The sequence below is a fragment of the Elephantulus edwardii genome, unplaced genomic scaffold (genome assembly GCF_000299155.1).
Source record: "Elephantulus edwardii isolate Elephantulus edwardi_28Jun2011 unplaced genomic scaffold, EleEdw1.0 scaffold00124, whole genome shotgun sequence".
NCBI lineage: Eukaryota > Metazoa > Chordata > Mammalia > Macroscelidea > Macroscelididae > Elephantulus > Elephantulus edwardii.
The window spans coordinates 3,603,351-3,609,350 of record NW_006399874.1 but is presented as its reverse complement, the minus strand read 5'-3'; the positions used below and the strand labels follow the sequence as shown (position 1 = coordinate 3,609,350).

The 6,000-nt window shown below is 42.0% G+C and overlaps 1 pseudogene; it reads right to left on the bottom strand.

The window, feature by feature from the left end:
* Nucleotides 1–3,547: 3,547 nt before the first annotated feature.
* LOC102863940 lies at nucleotides 3,548–5,677 on the bottom strand (annotated as a pseudogene).
* Nucleotides 5,678–6,000: the final 323 nt, after the last annotated feature.

The following is a 6,000-nucleotide window of genomic DNA, read 5'->3' as shown; positions in this document are numbered from 1 at the left end:
TCTGCTTGGCTCCATGGTAAACACTCTTGGCACCAGGAGCGAGGAAATAGAAAGTTGTATTGAGATGGGGAAAGTCTGCTGTCACGGACCTCTCCAGGGTACTGAAGAGTAATGGTGTCTCCCTGGAGACTAAGGCACATCTGACACAGGCTATGGTCTTTGCAATCATTTGTTATGCATCAGATAGTTGGACAATGACTAGGAAGGAGAGAAGGAGAATTGATGCCTTTGAGCTGTGGTGCTGGAGAAGGTATTGAATGTACCATGGACTGCCAAGAAAACAAACAGATTCATCCTAGAGAGGGTTAAACCAGGCTGTTCCTTTGGAGCAAGGATTCTGGAGCTTCGTCTGACATAGTTTGGACATGTTGTAAGGAGCGACAGGTCCTTGGAGAAGGACATCATGCTTGGGAGCGTGGAGGGATGGCACAAGTGGGGAAGACCCTTTATGAGGTGTATTGATTCAGTGACAGGGGTAATCGGGTTGGGTGTGTCAGAGGCAGTGCGATTGGCACAGTATACAGCAGGGTTTAGGGCTGTTGTACATAGGATCGCTATGAGTCGCAAGCAACTCGACAGCACATTACAACAACAACAACAACATGTTTCTAGTAAGGATCTTGACTTCAAGTTCACTGACCCTCTATTCCATCTCTTCAACTCTACTTTGTTGTCCTAACCAAAAAAATTGGACATTCCTGTCATTTCAATCTTAATATTCTGAATTACCTTTTCTGTTATTTCCAGTACTCTATTGGCCGTACCTCTCTGTCTTGTAATGATTTACCTCTTTGTCTATTCTATCAATTTTTTTCTTCTATATTTTTTATCTTTATCCATAGCTGTTCAAGTTTTTCCTCACCCATATATTTCTTCTGGACTTTTGTCTCCATATTTGTTGTCTTATTGACTTCCATTGTGTCTTCCCATATTTGTATTTTTTTTTACCTGACCAAATAACTACACATAAACCTATTTCTTCTATTTTCCCTATCTGAGGTGTTTGTTGGCTCTGCTTTTTTAGGAAAAAGATTATTTTATTATTTATTTATTTTTCATGATGGGTGATGTGCATTGCTGTTTTCTTGATATTATAGGAATCTTTTCTAAGTAGATATTAGGCTGTTGTAACTCTAAAATTACCCAGGATACGGAAATGCTTTGTGAAGCACCTATATATTTGTGCTTTCTTCTTGGGAGATTAAGGGGTCCAGTGTGGTCAAGCTAGATAGCTGTTTTTGTTTTGTTCTGTTTTTCCCCAGAGTACCTTAATAACAGAGGATGAAGCCTGTTGCTCCCTTTCGGAAGTGGCTTCTTGCCTTCCTCCAGTTGCCCAGGTCCTTCCTGTTGCTTGAGCTTAAGGGGTTTTGCGTCGTCAAGCTAGATAGCAGGTTTTCCCCCTAAAATACCTAATTAATTGGCTATAATAGATATATGGTTTCTAATGATGCCCCTTATATGCTTTTTACTATGTTAAGGAAATTCCTTTTATATTTTTCTGAATATTTTTATTAGGAGGGTGTGTTTGATTTTGTCAAAGGCATTTTGTGCATTAGTTAATAGGATCACATGGTTCTTGTTATTTAATGTGATGAATTGCAGTAATTGTTTATCTTGGGTTGAATCAGCCCTGCCTTCCTATTATAAATTTGTGATTAATTTTTATATCTATATGTATGTGCATATGTATGTATGTATGTATCTATAGATAGATACATATCTACCTACCTACCTACCTACTGTTGGATTCTGTTGGCCAGGATTTTGTTAGTGCATTTTTGCATTGATGTTCATGAGAGATACTGGTGTAAAGTTTTCTCTTTTTTTGTGATATTTTTGCCTGTTTGAGTTATTAACATTATGCCTCCTTCATAGAATTATTCTAGCAGTGTTTTCAACAAACAGATGCTGCCCTGGATGTGCTCACTAAGTTGTGCCAGGAAATCTGGAGGACAGCCAGCTGGCCAACTGACTAGAAGAGATCAATATTTGTTCCCATTCCAAAGAAAGGTGACCCAACAGAGTGTGGAAATTAACAAACAATATCATTGATATCACATGCAAGCAAGATTCTGCTGAAAATTATCCAAAAACGTTTGGAACAATATGTCAACAGAGAACTGCCAGATGTGCAGGCTGCATTTAGAAGAGATTTTGGTACTAGGTATAGCTAACGTTAGATGGATCTTGGCAGAAAGCAGAGAACACTAGAATGTCTATCTGTGCTTCATTGACTCTGCAAAGGCTTTTGACTGTGGATCACAACAAGCTGTGGCTGACTCTGAGAAGAATGGGAATCCCAGAACATTTGATTGTGCTAGTGCAAAACCTATACATGGACCAAGAGGCAGTCATCAGAACAGAGCAGGGAGACACTGGATGGTTCAAAATCAGGAAGGGAGTCCTTCAGGGATGTATTTTGTCTCCATACCTTTTCAATCTGTATACAGAACAGATTATCCAATACTGGGCTGTACGAGGAGTAATGTGGCATCAGGATTGGTGGAAGAATCATCAACAACCTTCCTTATGTGGATGACACAACCCTGCTTGCTTAAACTGAGGAGGACCTGAAGCACTTGCTGCAGAAGGTCAAGGACTGCAGTCTTCAATATGGATTGAAACTCACCATCAAGAAAACAAAGATTCTCACAACTGGGCCAATTGGCAGCATCAGTATGAATGGTGAAGAGATTGAGATAGTTGACAGTTTTAGTTTACTTGGTTTCACAGTCAATATTTTCAATAAGAGCGGCCAAGAAATCAGGAGATGAATTGCATCGGGAAAGTCAGCTGTGAGGGACCTTTCAAGAGTACTGAAGAGGAACAACGTCAGGCTGGAGACTAAGGTACGCCTGATCCAGGCCATAGTCTTTGTAATTATGTGCTATGCATCAGAGAGTTGGACAATGAATAGGGATGATAGAAAGATAATTGATACCTTTGAGCTGCAGTGCTGGAGAAGAGTGCTGAATATACCATGGACTGCTAGGAAAATAAACAGGTCTGTCTTGGAGAGAGTGAATTCAAAATGCTCCTTGGAGTCAAGGATTCTGAAGCTTCATCTGCCATACTTTGGGCATGTTGCAAGAAGGGACTGGTCCTTGGAGAGGGACATCATGTTTGTCCGAGTGGAGGGACAGCACAGGAAAGGAAGACCCTCGATGAGATGGATCAGTTCTGTGAGTGGAGTGGTGGGGATGAGTGTGTTTGAGACGACGAGGTTGGCACAGGAAAGAATGACGTTTAGGGCTCTTGTATATAGGGGTACTATGAGTCGCAAGCTACTCGATGGCACATAACAACATTATTTTTTAATAAAATGTCATCTTTATTCTGCATACTTTAATTTCAGAACAAAGGAAACAAAACTCACAATAGAAAACATCCAACCTCATTCTTGAGGTTGAGGCCAGAGTTACATCCTGCCTTAACACACAGGACAGGAAAGAAAAACACTAGCCATCAGTAGATAGAGCCAGATGGGAGAGGGTGATTCAAGACTGCTGTGGGAGCCACACGGATCCTACACAGGAGGAAGGAGTTGTTACAATAGGAAATTTTGATTGACTTCTTCCATGCGAGATGCATCCTCATCACCCTCAAGTGGGGGGATCTAATCAGGAATAGCAGCACTGGGTTCCTCAGCAGTCACCTCATCTTCTAGCTTGATCATGTGGTAGATGTGGTTGGAGTGAGTCTGGGATCCTCAAGGGAGAAACCAGAAGAGAGCAGTGCGGTTGCAAACAGCAGCACCACCAGGTCCTTAATAGCTTTGTCATTCTTGCCTGCCTCAGCCTTATATCTCAGTGTTTAAACAATTGGATGATTGGGGTTGATCTCCAGGTGCTTTTTAGTCATCATGTAGCCCATTGTTGAGTTGTCCCAAAGCACCTGTGCTTTCATGATCCGCTCCATGTTGACTGTCCAGCCATATGTGCTAGTCATGATGCAGCAGGGTGAAGATACAAGCCTATTGGAAATCGTCACCTTCTCAACCTTCTTAACCAAAATTTCCTTCATGAGCTTACAGAGATTCTCAAATTTGGTCTTGCTCTCCTCCATTTTCTTTTCCTCCTCTTTATCCTCAGGTAGTTCTAGGTCTTCCTTGGTGAGGGAAACCAGGCTTTTCCCATCAAACTCCTGTTACACACAGTACTCATCAATAGGTTCAGTCATATATACAACCTCAAAGCTCTGCTTGCACACTCATTACACAAAAGCAGAGTTGGTCACCTGCTCTTTGCTTCCACTAGTAGTGAAATAAATGGACTTCTGGGTCTCCTTCATGTGAGATGCATATTCTGAGAGAGAAGTCATCTCATCTCCAGACTGGGAAGTGTGATAGGGAAATAGCCCAGAAAGGTGATGCTGGTTAGTAGAATCTTTATGTATTCCAAGCTTCAGGGTTTTAGAGAACACCCATAGAATTTCTTGTAGTTCTCCTTGTCTTCTGCCAACTCAGAGAAGAGCTCATGACACTTCTTGACAATGTTTTTACAGATGACCTTCAAGATTTTGCTCTGTTGCAGCATTTCACAAGAAATGTTGAGGGGTAGATCCTCAGAGTCAACCATACCACGGATGAAGTTCAGATACTCTGTTATCAACTCAACATCTGGTGAACATAAAGTTTAATGTTCTTCTTCTTTTTGTTCTCAAAGAGATCAAAGGGAGCCTGGTAAGGGTTAAAGAATTCCAGCTGGCTGTCCACTGAGAAGTGTTTGACTTCCAAGTGTTCTTCCCAGTCATTTGAGGCTCTTGCAGAACTATCCGTATTCCTCCTGTGTGATGTCACCAGGATTTCTGGTCCAAATGAGCTTAGTCTTGTTCAATTCTTCCCGATCAATGCACTTCTCTTTAATTTTGTTTGTTTGTTTGTTTTCTTTTTCTTGTCTTTACCAGTGTCATCCTCCTCATCTGAACCCACATCTCTATCTTGGGCTTCTCTGTCCTCGTTATCCTCCTCTTTCTCACCTTTCTCTACATCTGCCTCATCATCACTGATTTCCTTCTCTCGTTCTTTCTCCAGATAGAGGGTGATGGGGTAGCCTATGAACTTTGAGTGCTTCCTCATTACTTCTTTGACTCGTTTCTCTTTTAAATACTCTGTCTGGTTTTCTTTAAAGTGCAAAATGACTCTAGTACCCCAACCAATGGGTTCACCATGGTCAGCATGAACTGTGAAGGAACCCCCAGCTGAAGACTCTCAGGCATACTGTTCATCATTGTGTTTTGTGATCACGACGACTTTCTCTATCACCATTTAGGCATAATAAAAGCCTACACCAAACTGACCAGTCATGGAAATGTCTGCACCAGCCTGCAGAACCTCCATAAAGGCTTTGGTACCAGATGTGGCAATTGTTCCAAAATTATTTATGAGCTCAACCTTGGTTATGCCAATGCTTGTGTCCACAAGACTCAAAGTATGTTCCTGGGGGTGAGGAATGATGTCGATTTTCAACTGTTTTCCACTGTCCAGCTTGGAAGGATCCGTCAGGCTTTCATAGTCAATCTCGTACAATGCATCAGAAGCATTAGAGGTCAACTCTTTAAGGAAAATTTCTTTGTTAGAATAGAAAGTATTGATGATAAGAGACAAAAGTTTGGCAATCTTTGCCTGAAAGACAAAGGTCTCCACCTCCTCCTCTCCATGGTGCGCTTCCTCAGGCATCTTGATGAAAAGGGTTTCAAGTACAAAAGAGGTGAGGGCAGGGTCTAAGACCAGGCCACACAAGGCTAGCCAGTTGTACGGGGGTGACTCAAGAGACCTTTGTCTGTGTTGTAGTTGTTGGTTGATGCCGTCGAGTTGTAGACGACTCATGGCGACCCTATGAACGAACAGCACGATCACTCTTCATACATAGAGTTTTCGGAGGCAAGCCATTTCGGAAGTGAATGCCGCTTCTGCTTCCAGGCTTGATTTAGTCAGGAAGCTCCAGCCAACACGGTCCACCATGGGTAACTATTACCACGATTGGCACATCAGTGTCACAG